Source organism: Podarcis raffonei, chromosome 14 (assembly GCF_027172205.1).
Source record: "Podarcis raffonei isolate rPodRaf1 chromosome 14, rPodRaf1.pri, whole genome shotgun sequence".
Classification (NCBI taxonomy): Eukaryota; Metazoa; Chordata; class Lepidosauria; order Squamata; family Lacertidae; genus Podarcis; species Podarcis raffonei.
In genome coordinates this window covers 49,338,998-49,353,841 of record NC_070615.1, presented here as the reverse complement: position 1 = coordinate 49,353,841, position 14,844 = coordinate 49,338,998, and the positions used below count along the sequence as shown (strand labels likewise).

Genomic DNA, 14,844 nt, shown 5'->3' with positions numbered 1-14,844 from the left:
GCTGGCAGCAGCTGTGCAGGGGTTTCCTAGCCTCACCTGGAGATTCTGAGCACTGAACCGCAGGGACTTTTTGTGTACAAAGCAGCTGTCTTACCACCAGACTGCAGCCCTTCTCTGGATTTATTTCAGAAGTTGGAAATTATTTCACGAGTGTCCTTCATATATTGAGGTGTTGTTGTTGTTTACAGTAAGCTGGTGCGAGGCTGAGTGGAGACTGCTAGCCCTTTGTCCCCAAACACAGTTTTGATCCAGTCCAAGGCCCGCATGTCAGCTCTTCTCAATGAGAAGAAAGGGCCCATTGATGTCGATGGGAGTTTTATAGCCCTCTTCCCTTGCCCCACGTAACACTCCCAACCCAGCTCCTATTGGAAACAACCATCACCAAGCCCAAAATCACATCAGTAACACCACACCTAGTTTGGCCCTCCATCTCCAGCGTTAATGCAGGAAGTCCCCTTTCTCTGTCGATTTGCACATAATTGGTTATTCACTCCAGACCACCTGTCCTCTAAGGCCAAGAATCACGGGCAAAGCTTTCATTTCGTAGTTCAGTGTAACCCACTAGGATTTCAGTGATCTGAAGGAGCTGTGTTTGCGGGGGTGAGCTGGCTCTCTGTGTCACAGACAGATGTAAAGTTGGCTTTCATCTGCTTGCCTGCATCTTCCTACCTAGACATCGATTTGTGCCTCTCCACCTGCACCCAAGTCCATCTCCTGCCTCCCTCTCTGTCAGCTCCTCTCCAGGATCCTCTTTCCCTGTTGCCCAGGTCAGTTTATCAATGAACGAAGGAGCTGCTTGTTACCAAAAGAGAGTAATGACATAGCAGGCCGCGATCCATTACAAATGATAAATGTTTAATCATGCAAAGAGATGGGAGAGGTGGGGGCGCTTTTATTTTTATTATTTGGCTTGCAGGCACCAAAAGTTAGAATGAGCCAGAGCTATTCATTATGTGTAAAATAATCAGAGGAGACATCTCTAAGATGGTATAGCAAACATTTATTAATGGTGAAGCCTCCGCTAAATGGCTGGATGTCCATTTCGTATACGTCAGGTGTGGGAAGGAGGCTCCCAGGCCCAGGCTGCCGTCTGGGTTCATTTTCTCTCCCTCTCTCTCTCCCCCCCCCTTCTCTCGCCCTTGTGCATATTCCCAGATCAGCCTCCACACACTTGCATGGCGAACTTGGTTTGAATTGCAGCAGAGTTGGATAATGAGGGGGCCTTTGATTCCAAACCTGAATTAATTTCCAGTCGCTTAGTTCCTCTTACCGGGGTTGGGTGCTCAGAGAGGGTGGCACGCAGCAGGTAGATTGGGATCAGGATGCAGTGTTTTGTAGAGTGAGGTAATATAAGCCAACCGCAGCCAACTTTTAGCATTCCTCTCTCTCTCTCTCTCTCTCTCTCTCTCTCTCTCTCTCTCCTCGCTGTTGTTCATTAAATGAGGGGAATTCAGCAAAAGCAAGGAGGACGTTGAGAGAGAAATGGCAGGCAGGGAAAGCATAAAAAGCTCTCCAGATATACCAATGAAGATTCTAGATCTGGGGTGTGGGGAAAGCTGAGGTGCAAAGTGGCCAGGAGGCATCAAAAGGTGATGCAAACCTAGGCCAGAGCCCAAGGCTGTGTCCACACCATATATTTAAAGCACACGAGTTCCTCCAAATGAATCCTGGGAGCTTTGGTTTGTTAAGGTCCTGGGAATTGTAGTTCTGTGGGGTAGTAAACTACAGTTTCCAGCCTTTTAGGGGGAAGTTCTGTACTTTTCACATAATTTAGATGTGTGGTGTGCATGCAGCCCAAACCAGAGCGATAGCTGGGGTGGGGGATCTAGCCAGGGTTTCTGCCTCTGGTGAAGTCTCTGGAGGGGCGCCATTGAGGCTCCCAGCCTGTCGAAAAAGTGAATGGCAGCTGCCAGCTCAGTCCTTCAGCTTCATGGGGAAAGGGGAAGAAGGCTCATTTACAATGGGATGCAGGGAGAGGGAATGCTGGAAAATCTGGAGATGCTGCGTGGTTCTCCCCAGTGAAGCAGAAGATAGGATCCCCTGTGGCTTTGCAACTGTGTGAGAAAGAAATTCTGGAGGGACAGAGGGGGGGTAGCTGAGGAAGAGAATCAGTTGGACTAGATGATCCTTGGGTCCCTTCCAACTCTTATGATTCTATGGTCCCTTCAGAACCTTGAATGTGTTTAAATAGCTAAGGTTGAGTCATTTTACAGACCATACATGATCTACGCACAGGAAAGTCAGGGAGGTGTGAGCATCTTCCTGCCAGAGGCAGTTCCCTGGCAAACTCTGCTCAGCCCAGCTGCATTAGGATTGAAGGGGATTTTCTACTTCAGACTCGCAAAAAGCATTTCTTCATCCTACATGGAACCTAAAATTGACTACAAAATTATCATTTCCTAAAATGAGTAACCAAACATTTTTTTTTCCTGGAAGGAATTTTGTTGAAGTCTACTCGGGAGCAAATTTACACGTCAAAACTCATTGAAAGGGGTTTGCACAGAGCCAAGAGGAGGGGGGAGTGGCAAAAAGCCTCAAGGTGGGGGACACACCAGAAGGTCTTGGCTGATCTTCTGGAACTGCAGTCTTTTAATGATCCTGTGACCAAATAAATGCAGTTGAATACCTGACCTCAGATAGACAATTGCTGCACATGGAAGTTCTACTTTTGACAAACCGTTTGCTCTCACTAGAAGAGACACTCATCTCCCCTTTGGTCACACAGTCATCACACTTCGTAGGACTCCTTTGTATTCAGATTATATATTGCCTACTTTTTTATGCCCTTGTGTGTGTTGGCGGCAGCAACAAGAGGAGGCGCTAGGATGCTCCAAAGCGTGGCAGTGTCTCACCTGCTGGAGGTACCACCTTAGCAGGTGCCTGATGCCGCTATCCCAGGGCTACGCCTGCCCCAGTCCAGGCTTCTTACCCAAGACAGGGCTAGCCTTGTCAAAGGAGCCATGCTACATTTATGCCTCTCATGAGCGCGCTTGTCGTAGCTCTCATCTGAACGAAGCTTCCCGCTGCTCTGATCTCTACTGATGTGTGCCATCTTGTGCCGCTTAGCTCATAAAGATCTAACAGGATCACAACCCACAGGTAGCCTAGCTGAAGGCCACTGAGGATAATTACACGTAGCATCTGCTTAAGAGGCGAAGGATCATTAGCTCCCTGGGTGATCCCCCCTGCTGGCTCCCTCCGCCTCAACTTCGGCCTTTTGAAATATCAGAATCCGAGCGAGATGGAATGCCACGGGAGACTTGTTCATGCCCTGCGACACTTTCCCCATTCTGATCAAGGTAGGCAATGCGAGTCATTGCGATCTTCTGCTGTTACATTAAACATGCTTGATATGCATACCATTACAGTCATACCTCATGTTACGTCCGCTTCATGTTACGTCCCATGGCAACCCAGAAGTACCAGAAAGGGTTACTTCCGGGTTTCACCACTCACGCATGTGCAGAAGTGCAAAATGACATCACGCGCATGCACAGAAGCGCCGAATTGCAACCCGCGCGTGCACAGACGCGCCGCTGTAGGTTGCACTCTTTTCATGTTGTGAATGGGCCTCCAAAACGGATCCCGTTTGCAACCAGAGGTACCACTGTATTTTATTATTTATTAAATTTGTACGCCGCCCTTCATCCGAAGACCACAGGGCGGTTCACTACATAAAAATGAGAACGCAAAATACTCAATAAAAACAAGAACAAAAACAAACCAATCATCCCCTGCCAACAAACACATTTAAAAGGACACAGAACGTTAATCGTCCAAAGGCCCGGTTGAAGAAGAACATTTTTGCTTGGCAGCTAAAGAGATGCAATGAAGGCACCAGGCGAGTAGCTCTGGGGAGAGCGTTCCACAAATGGGGAACCGCCCCAGAAAATGTCACTACCCTCCGGACCTCTTGCAGCAGACGCATATGACAAAGGGCCTCTGATGATGATTGCAGGGTCCAGGTTGGTTCATATGTAGAGAGGCAGTCCTTGAAGTCTTATGGTCCTGAGCTGTTTAAGGCTTTATAGGTCAAAAGCAGCACTTCGAATTGGGCCTGGAAACTAGTTGGCAGTCAGTGCGGCTGGGCTAAGATCTACGTAATATACTCAAACCGTCTTGCCCCATTGAACAACCTGCCTCCTTCAAGCAGGCAGAGACCATCCTTTCTTCCAAGGAGGCATTCCTCACCTCCCTGGCCAAGCCACCTGTCCTGCTAGGTTTTTTTTCAGCCAAAAGGAGCAAGGGTCCAGCACCTTGTCCACATCCTTAAGCCTAACTTAACTGAAACTTGTCCAACGTAACAGGACTAGACAGTGCTCTGGGCACCTCTTGAGATTCAGCTGCTGTAGCAGTGGAGTCAAGGTCCTGGTGGATGCAAGCAATTTTATCCTCAAAATGCTTTGCAAACAAGTCACAGCAAACACCCCCGGTTCTACCATCTCTTTTGGGCCAGACTTTATTGATGGCATTTATTTAGCTTATGCCTGGCACGAAGGAGCCGCCCGCCACCAATGGCAGGCCTCCGTAGAGTTCTTTTGAAATTTGGGGAGGGGGTCTTGCAGCCCCCAACTCTTTGTGTCAGGGATGTTTTCATTTGGCTCAGGACCCCAATACCTCAAGGATCGCCTCTCCCTATTTGAACTGACCGAGAGCCTGCAATTGCCAGAGCAGCCGCAAACATCTGGAGGGCACCATTTTGGCAAAGGCCGGTCCACACTTTGCGAAAAGAAAAGCCATCTCCAACCAAACTCCTGACATGGATTCTCTCTGGAGGAATTGAGTTTTATCGTTAATAACCTGCCGCTAAAAGGGTAACATCTGTTTTGGGCAAACTGTAATGAGATTTAAACCCCAGGTGGAAGGAGAACTCTGCAGTAATAAATGGTGCTGTATGTCTAAATAGTTTTAATTTTTTCACTGGCAGAGATGGCTGCGTGTTGTTGTTGCTTTTACCTCAAGGCCCACTTCGCCAGCTTTCTCCTCGCGCCTTTTGTTGTTGCTGCTGCTGCTCCTTAATGATTGCCATTAATTTCCGGCGTGGCAGATGGAGTCTAAATCTAACCTAGTGGCATTTGAAATGAGAACCGTGGTGTGTCGAACGTATGCAAGAGGGTGCGCTGCTGTCTCGGAGCAAGTCTGCTCTGACAAAACCCTTTTAGCTTTCCGAGCGAGATTCCCCTTTGAGGTTTGCGCTTGCCTCTTCCTCTTTGGAAGCAGCACTAACAACGCAAGCCCCATACGTGTCTGCTCACAAATACGAATCGGGGAGACATCCATTCCAGGTTGCGTTTTAATGGGGACTTACCGCACCGACACTTCTCAAAGCAATGCATGGAGCAGAAATGCAGGTCCCCTTTGAGATCTGTGGCGCAGTCGGCCCATCAAAAAATGGGCAGTTCGCAAAAAATGCACACTCACGTATGCAGATTAGTGAAAATAACATGCAATTCTGTTAGGGGTAAATTTGAACTGCTGACCTCCTGATCGGGAAGCCCAAGAGGCTCAGTGATTTAGACCACAGCGCCACTTGCATCCCACATTCGAATCCCCGCGATGGGGTGAGCTCCCGTTGCTCTGTCCCAGCTCCTGCCAACCTAGCAGTTCAAAAGCACACCAGTGCAAGTAGATAAATAGGTACCGCTCTGGCGGGAAGGTAAACAGTGTTTCCGTGCGCTCTGGTTTCCGTCACGGTGTTCCGTTGCGCCAGAAGCAGTTTAGTCCTGCTGGCCACATGACCCAGAAAGCTGACTGTGGACAAACGCCTGCTCCCTTGGCCTGAAAGTGAGATGAGCGCCGCAACCCCATACTCGCCTTTGACTGGACTTAACCATCCAGGGGTCCTTTACCTTTACCTAGGGGTAAAATGCTTGTCAAAATGTGTGTACTAAGCCAAGCTATGTAGAACAATACCTATTTGGGGAGCTGTGTGCATGAAAATGCAGGTCAATATTCTTATAGACAATTACAAACATGTGGAAATAAGATGAACCAAATTAAGATTGGGAAAATGAGGAACGGAGCTAGACACTTCTAGCCGTCCCCACTTACAAGCCCCATTGAGTCCAACAGGGACTTCTCCCAGGTTAGTGATATGGAATTACAACCCAAAATGACTTTGAGTTATGCATTGGTGTGGGGAAGCTTAAGGCTAAGCAACAAGACCCCCATAGGTGCCAATTCCCTGGGGCCCTGGGTGCCAGAGCACCCACAAAATTCCATAAGAAGGGACCAGAGACACCCACAAATGTTGGTGCCAGGGTCATGCACGCTGCATGGCACCCACGGCCCTGGGCACTCATGGTCATGGTGCCAAGTTGGCACTCCTGCCCCCCCAATTGGTTGGCGCCACTTGTAGGCCATGAAAGCTGGGCACCATTTTCATTACTGGGTGCAGAATATTTTTTGAGAGACGTTTACCAGAGCTCCCTTGTAACTCTGTTAGATTGGAGGCTGCCATCACCCCCAGAAATGCCACTGAGCAAGAAGTGTGTTGGGTTTAAATGTTTGCTGCAGGCGAGACCACCTTTATTTTGGTGGCAGCTGCCCGGTGTCAAGATGCATTTTGGGAGAAAGATGGTGGCTTCCAGCCAAAGAGACCTCTAGCAAGTTTCAACGCACTTGCACTTGAAATTCATAGGGCCCCCCAGCTAAAATGCAAAAGAGAAGAGAACATTTTAACACAAACATGTTGAGGCTGAACTTCCAAAAGTTTAGTCCGGTCCTCATCAAAGAGTTATTCACATACGCCAGGCACAAGACTTTGGTATGTCTAACTGCTGGAATATGCAGAAAGAGCTCAAAACTGGTATGAGGTCAATGCTGAGTGTGCGCCCTATGTCTCTGGATGATGCTCTGCTCTGCTCTGATCTCTGCCCAACAAACCTACACTTGCAGGTGGGTGTTCGGGATGCTGCTCTGCAGTAGAGCGTAACTGGCTCACCCAGTCACTTGCAGTGCAAAGGTAGAGCAGCAGGATTGCCCTCAGAGGAGGCTTTCCGGTGCTTCTCTGTGCGACTCGCTGGACTGGACTTTCCTCCTTCCACGCAGGAAGCTTAGTTGGAATATTTTCTCCCTCTGAAACCATAGGGGGCTGGACTCGGTTGAAGACAGGTCATTCTGACTCCTAGCCACTCTAAATGAAAAACATCTCAAGTAGAAGAACAAATCGTGCCTCCAATTTAGGGCAGGGGGAACAACAACACAGTTGGGTCAAGGTGACCATGTGTCGGGGGGAGGGCAGCAGGAATCCTGCACATTTCATGGCTGAGACAAAGAGGAAATTTTTGCAGGCTTGTGACAGAAGAGCTGAAATCCCCCCTCTTGCAAAAGGAGACGCAGTCCTAGAGTTCTGCCCCCCCCCCGTATTCATGGAGGGGTCCTACAGGCTCTCTCTGTCCCCATTTTTACCACATGTGGGTGCCCATTCTCATGTGGTTGTTGAGATGCTAGCAGAGTTACTCTCTAGAATTCAGCTGTTTCCTCAGTATGTTGGCAGATCCACACCAGAGATTTAACCCCCATTTAAAGCATGTGACTTCCCCACAAGAATTTTGGGAACTATAGCTTGCTTAGGGTGCTGGGAATTGTAGTTCTGTGAGGGGGAAGCTACCGTTCCCAAGTTTCTTTAGGGGGAGGGATGTGCATGGATTTTCTTTAGATATAAACCTCTTGTGCATGAAACACAGGCATGTGAAATGTCAGTTAGCTTGTAACCTGCCATTAAACCTGCTGCAACCGATAAAGTCCATTTCCAAGTGGTGGCAATGCATCAACCCTCCAGCAATAAAAATGGGGACATGCTTGGAGCACTCCTAATCTCATTGCTAAGATTGCTGTGCCCTTAAGCAGGGCATCCAGGTTGACTGGAGGTCCCTCGGGAGAAGAGGCGAGGCGTGAGAAGGTGTGTGGGGGGGAGAAATTCAATCCAGTTCATGTTTAAAAGGGAGACCCCCAAATTCTGAATCAGTTTGCAGGCTGAAACACTGCTCTCTTTTGAAATATGTAATGCAGTTTTCTTGCCAAGCAATGCGTAGAAAAATGCATAAACTGGGGGAAAGTGTACATAAAAAAATCATATTATACAAGAAGGCACTGTATTCCCAGACCTGGGAAGCAGGATTGATTGTTAAACCACTCCAACAAATGAAGAATGGCAAGTCAAGCTTATGGAATATGCAGAAATGGTGAAACGGACAGAAAGAATTAGAGACAATGATAATGAAGAATTTAAAAAAGACTGGGAACCCTTTATGTTGTATTTACAAAAATACTGTAAAGCTATGTACTCACTTGTAGGGTTTGAATAAACACAATTAGGAAAATAAGATCAATGGTTAAGTAAGGACAACATGGAATGAAATTGACGGTAAGATGTAATCATGGAGGAAAATTTGGTATAAAACTGATAAGAAAATAAGAGTATTAAAGTATAAGATTATAAAAATAAGATAATAATTAAGCAGAAGTAGTAAATATTTGACGAACCAGAAGGGGAAGTTAAGGGAAGTCACGAGGAGGGTTTTTTTTCTTTTTCTTTTATATGACAAATGTTACATTTTGTTGTTTGATTGAATATAAAATTGTAAAAATCCAATAAAATCTTCTTCTTTTTTGAAGAACTCTCAGGACCCTTAACAAACTCCAGCTGCCAGAATTCCATGGGGGAAGCCGTGACTGTTCAAAGTGTTCTCATGGTAACTGTATTGTGTGAATAGGACTGTAAAAAGGTAAATGGACCCTTAACGATTAGGTTCAGTCGTGGACGACTCTGGGGTTGTGGCGTTCATCTCGCTTTACTGGCCAAAGGAGCCGGTGTACAGCTTGGCCAGCATGACTAAGCTGCTTCTGGCGAACCAGAGCAGCGCACGGAAATGCCGTTTACCTTCCGGCCGGAGCGGTACCTATTTATCTACTTGCACTTTGAAGTGCTTTCGAACTGCTAGGTTGGCAGGAGCCAGGACTGAGCAACAGGAGCTCACCCTGTGGCGGGGATTCGAACCGCCGACCTTCTGATCGGCAAGCCCTAGGCTCTGTGGTTTAACCCACAGCGCCACCCGCGTCCCTTCCAAATGGGACTGTAGTTGCCCCTATATTGCAGAAGACCAACAAAAGTTTTGCTGTGATAGGAATGCCACATAATCCAGAAGCTCTGGGGAGTCTCCTAATGACTCTTGGCACCCTTAATGAACTATAGCTCCCAGAATAATTATTTTGGGTTGGAGGGGAAGCCGTGTCTGTTTAAAGTGTCACCATAAGAGCTTTAAATGTTTGGTGTGGGTGTGGCTGTTGTTTGGTGAAAGACAGGTGCCAAAAAGAACCACTCTGTGTTGTGCTGCAGGATGCTAACCACAGCAAAAAGGAGGCCTCTGCAGTTGCAGCACAACTCCCCATTCGGCTCTCCATTCAAGCCCTTGGCCTGTAGTGGAAAGCAGAATGACAACTCCTTGAGCCATTCATGCCAGCATCTGAACAAAGAATCCCCAAGAGGGACACAAAAATTGATCGCAATTCACGAGGGGCAGGCTGCAAAAAAATCGGGACTGTCCTGGTAAATGGGGGGGGGAGGGGCAGATGAGATATGCAACAAACATGAAACCTGCAACAAAATGTTGCAGCGCGGAGTGGTGATGTTCACCATTCCAGACCCTCTATTCCAATCTACTAGCTAGTCAGCATTCAGTAGCCACTAAGCATGCTCCATCCTCTTCGGGCTGTTTCTCACATTCACACAAAATCACCCCACCCCCCAAACAACAACACCCCAGCCCCAGAGTCTGATAACTTTGGGGTTTTCCCCAGGCCTGCATAGATGTCCCTCATATGAATGGGTGCTGCTGTTTTGGCTGTGTAAACGTCGGCACTCACAGCCTTAACATTAGAGACAGAATGAATTACAACAAGGCTAATACTGCAGGAAGATCGCGTTTTCCCAGCATAACCAAAAGGTAGAGAAGTCCTGTAAGAGATGAGACCCAATGAGATCCATCTTGTCCTGCATTTTGTTCGCACAGTGGCTTGCCAGATTCCTCAAAAGAGGCCTACAAGAGGGCAAGCGACAGCTGTCTCCCTGGCTTGCCCTCTTCGCTTTGAAACCAGGGCACTCTCAAGGGCCTTTTCAGAGAGAGAGAGATCATCCAGGCTCAGCGATCGCTGGGCAAAAACCTCCCTGCGTTCCCAGCCCTTGCTAGCAGTCCCTTTTATAAACGGAGGACTCAAAGGCCACGTTGTGCTGTGGGCAGGCAGTTGCTTTGATCCCGCCTGATCGGGGGCTCTTTCCCCATGCGCAGCAACAGGAAAGGGGGGGCAGGGGCTTTGGGGGAAGACCCCGGAGAGGAAAGATGCACATAGGCTTCCTCCATCTGCAACGGAGCAGGGAAACCCAGCGCAGGCGAGCTGATGGCCAGAGGAGGGAGAGGGAGGGAGAAAGGAAGAAAAAAAGGCAACATCTCAGGTGATGTAGATAATCACTTTTAATCTCCTGCTCAAAATAGCCCAAAGTCAAGTAAAGGAGGGATTATGGGGCTTAAGCCACTGGTATTGTCAGTGTGTAACAGACTTAGTCTTCCCCTGAAAGGAGGAGAGAAGCTGCAGCAGACTTGCTCTTAAGAAGGCCCCTTGGCCTCTGAGGTGAAGGCTGCCCTCCCTCTTGCTGGAACCAGGGTGGCAAAACAACACATAATTTTGCCACATCTCCAAGTCTCCAGATTTGCCTGGCCTGCTCCACGCAGCAGAGGGAGGGCTGAGTCTCCCGGTGGGAGAGAGTGTCTACACACACACACACACACACACACACACACACACACACGTGTGCGCAGAGTGCAAGTGTCAACCCAGGAGGAGCTGACTGCAAATTATTGCATAGACTCTTTTGGGGGGGGCCGGTCTGCCTTCCTTCCCTTTCCCAATTAACCTCCATCTCCAAGATTCAGTCATGCTTAATGACATCACTGGGGCCCAGACCCTGTGAGATCAATGGGGCCCTCACCAGCCTCCCTCCCCCCGGCTATCAGGTTTGGGCCCTGAAATCTCGGGGTCTGGGATGCTTCTGACCTAGCAGTAGTAGTCCATCTGTCTAGTCCTGTCTATTTTGATTGACAGTGGCTGAGGTCTCATGCTTTCCTGGCAGGCTGCAGATTTGGTGGGCTACGACAGATCCCAGCAATGCCAGAGTCGGGGTGATGGGAGCTGGAGACCAGCCAAGTTTGGGAAATATAGCCTTGATAAAGAAAACGAACCTCATCCATATTCCACACTGAAGCATGCACAGGTACATACATCTGTTGTAGTGAGCCTTCACCACCACAAGGGGCGCTGCTGATCCAGCTTTTTCTGCCTTATCGGATAAAGTTCAGGGGAACCGAATCTGATGAAAGGGGCAGCATCAATACACTACAGTTTTAAATGGGTTTCACTGTTATTCCCTCTCCCTAGGGAACCCTGGGAAATGCAGGTTTGACAAAAAGGTCGAAGATCACTAAGAACTTCAATTCCCATGCTTCTTAGAGCAGAACCATCGGCTCTCCGGGTCTAGAACTACAACTCCCAGCAGCACCAGCAAGCATGGCCAATGGTCAGGGAAGGTGGGAGTTGTAGTTCATCCCCATCTGTAAGCCCAGAGATCCCCACCCCCCGATTTAAAGGAAGCCTAACAGTACAACTCGAATAAAATACGATTTGTAGAGTAAATGTCCCCAGAGTAAGTCAAACATGTGAATGTTTTATTTCCTTTACTTTTACTTTCTACATAATGTTGCAGCATGGGTCGCTGCTGTTTAGGATTCCAGCCACGCCATTCCATCCCCATCCCACTCCACTGGACAGTCAGCCAGCATTCTACGCCCACTGAGCATGCTCAGTCTTCGTTGACCTGTTTTGGCAGTTTTCTCAAGGTTTTTGTACTTCTGCAAACCTAGGGGTGGTTTGCCAAGCCTGCTGACACCCATCACTCTTTGTTCATGGATGGCACCATTCTGGCTGCGTAAGCAAAGGGGGGGTAGTCCAAAACATCTGAGGGGGCACCAGCTTGGGCAAAGGGTGCCTTGCGGGGTTTAAAAGGAGGTGATTGGCAGGACTGTTCTGTACAGGGGGCAAAGCAAAGGTCCTCTTCATCACAGTGACAGGAAGTTTGCTCATATCAAAAAATAATTGGGGAGATTTCCCCCTCTCTGTAAGATCCCTCCTACTCCTTATCTGTGTGAGTGGAGAGAGAGAGAGAGAGAGAGAGAGAGAGAGAGAGAGAGAGAGAGAGATTGGCATTAGACTGGGAAATGGAGCGCAAATGTTAACTTGCTGCCCACAGGCCACTGAGACGCCACCAGCTGGGAACATTTCTCGGCTCTGCAGGAGGAGGCTGGTGATTGATGCACCTCTAAAAATCAAGCCTGTTGCCTCAACCTTTCCTAGGAAGGAGAGGAACACTCAGCTGTGCAAATCCTTCTACTGGCAGACATGGTCACATTCCCAGTTTTTTGGGGGGGGGAAGGAGAGGGGTCACCTGCACCTTGTCCTCCTTTGCCCCTGTGCCAAACCGTGTCCCAGATGCATGCCACTGGCTTGTTCCAGTCACCTTCCCAGTAAAATTTGTCCTCTACTTATTTCAAACCCCCCCCGCCCCCGGTTATGCTTTCTCGTTCCCCAGGTCCCATTGCTTTCGAAAGATAAGCAGATGCAGCCCAGCTGATGCCAGGCAGAGAGCACTGACACTCGCTGTCAGAAAAGACAAAGCTTCGTGGAAACTTGTGATGCGGTGAGTTTGGAGCTGGGGGAGTTTGGAATATGAACGTGGCATGCCCCCGCTTTAATATGAAACCAGCTCTGATCCTTCTGGATTTGGGCCTGGGCTCATATATCCTACATGATTATGGTTTACAACATTAAAACAGAATATTAAAAACAGTGTAACGCATCTTACAACTACCGGAATAAGGTGGGTCTTAAAAATATACGTCTCGTGGATCAATGAAGGTTGCAGATGCACCTTTGTGGGTAGGGAGTTCCACAACTTAGGGGTGTACAGTCATACCTCGGGTTACAGCCGCTTCAGGTTGCGTTTTTTTGGGTTACGGACCGACGAAACCCGGAAGTACCAGAACGGGTTACTTCCAGGTTTTGGCAGTTGCGCATTTGCAGAAGCGCTAAATTGCGCTTTGCACATGCACAGAAGCGCCGAATCGCAACCCGCACGTGTGCAGACACACAGATGCGGGTTGTGAACATGCATCCCTCACGGATCACATTCGCAACCCAAGCCTCCACTGTATTGGTGTTTGTTCCACCCTCCTGCTGCTTCCCAGTCCCCCCCATCTCCCCAGAATTCCTCCCCTTATTCTAAACTTAAACGGTGGCAGGATAATGACAGCAAGGTCATTTGTCCCGCCATTTCTTGGGTTCCTAGGCTAACATAACTGCACTGGGCCATTCACACTGAGCACTGGTGAATGAAGTTCTCCAGGGCTCCTGTGAGTCAGGAGCCCTGGAGAACGATGCTTCCCAAGACCCCTGCGCATGGGGCACTGGTGTTATAGCATTCCATGGCGTCACAGAATCCAAAGGGACGTGAGGCTTTGCTTCCACAGCTGGTCTTCAGGTGAGTCTGGGAGAAGGGAGAGGTGGCCTCAGGGAGGTTCGCAGAGAGTGGGGGCTGGAGGAAGTGGTTTTAATTTTGATGCACTGCTGATGACATCACTCCTAATAGGATGTGGTTCCTAAACTTGGATCTGGCCTCAGGAAATAGACCACTCAGCTATCTTCCAACTTTGAAGGAAAACCTACTGGTTTTCTAAGCAGACATTTGAATCAAGTCCAGGGGAATCCGCTCGCTGATAGTGAAAATCACACAAGCTTGGGCAGGAGCAGAACTGTACTATGAAATTCCAGTGGGAAAGGTGAAACACAGGGATTTACGTGTGTAAAAATAAACATTAAATGTATGTCTACTGCATCCTGCATCAGGACAGTTTCGATCCTTGGAGGTTTTTTATCAGAGGTTGGATAACCATCTGTCATGGATCTTCTAGTTGAGATTCTTCCATTGCCAGGGGTTGGACTAGATGACCCTCAGGTTCCCTTCCAACTGCAATGCTATGGTTATTCTTAACTTGTACCGGTTCAGCAGATATGCACATATTTGCCTAGGCCTCTCTAGTCATGGGGACAGGCAAACAGCTTGGTAGGATGCTGAAATAATCAGAATGTAAGCAGCAGTCCTGCTAGATAGACCACATCAAGGTGGACCCAGCACACTGTCTTGCAACAGAGGGCAGCCCATATGCAGGATGCCCCACTCTTTGACCCTGGCGCTCCCAGGTCTACTACTTCTGCTGCTGATGGGTGTTCCATTTCCCTCTCGCACATTGAGATTTGAGCACAGAGTGTTTGGGGAGCCTATTTTAAGACCTGCGCTTCTGCTCCCTGCAAAACCACTGGTGCGAAATGTCCAAGATCCGCTGGAAGTCCATTTCCAAAGAGAGTGCTCTCCTCCTCCTCCTCCTCCTCCTCTTGCAGGGGGAAGGCTGACTCACTCTTTTTAGCAAGAACGACTTTTGTTTTAGAAGCTTTAACTCCTCACTTTGGTTCACAGATTCTCAATCACCAGCTGGGCGAAGGCCCTGCACACTCTTGCTTTCTGTGAAAAGTAATTCATTTCGAGCTCAGGAGCTGTTTCTTACTCAGCTCTTACACATGCTTTTTTTTTGGGGGGGGGGGAGAAACACAAAATAGCAGGGCATTCCACCCAGCAGCGCAGCACCTGCCCACTGCCATTCTGTATGGATGTGCGGTGCTTATAGCTTTTAATGGAATGTTTCCTGTGGGTATACATGTCAGCTGTTGCTCCTGCGTAAA

General features: G+C 48.6%; 1 protein-coding gene and 1 long non-coding RNA gene across 3 annotated transcripts in view; one reads left to right on the top strand and one right to left on the bottom strand.

Moving 5' to 3' along the window:
• Nucleotides 1-14,844, bottom strand: part of ELFN1 (extracellular leucine rich repeat and fibronectin type III domain containing 1) — a 249,476-nt gene that overhangs the window by 3,868 nt on the left and 230,764 nt on the right. The window lies entirely within an intron of this gene.
• Nucleotides 1-14,844, top strand: part of LOC128401260 (uncharacterized) — a 38,522-nt gene that overhangs the window by 16,042 nt on the left and 7,636 nt on the right. Inside the window, exons 4-6 of the long non-coding RNA XR_008327451.1 lie at nucleotides 8,620-8,696; nucleotides 11,129-11,269; nucleotides 12,641-12,748. This is a non-coding gene — a long non-coding RNA (uncharacterized LOC128401260). The remainder of the gene's footprint in view (nucleotides 1-8,619; nucleotides 8,697-11,128; nucleotides 11,270-12,640; nucleotides 12,749-14,844) is intronic.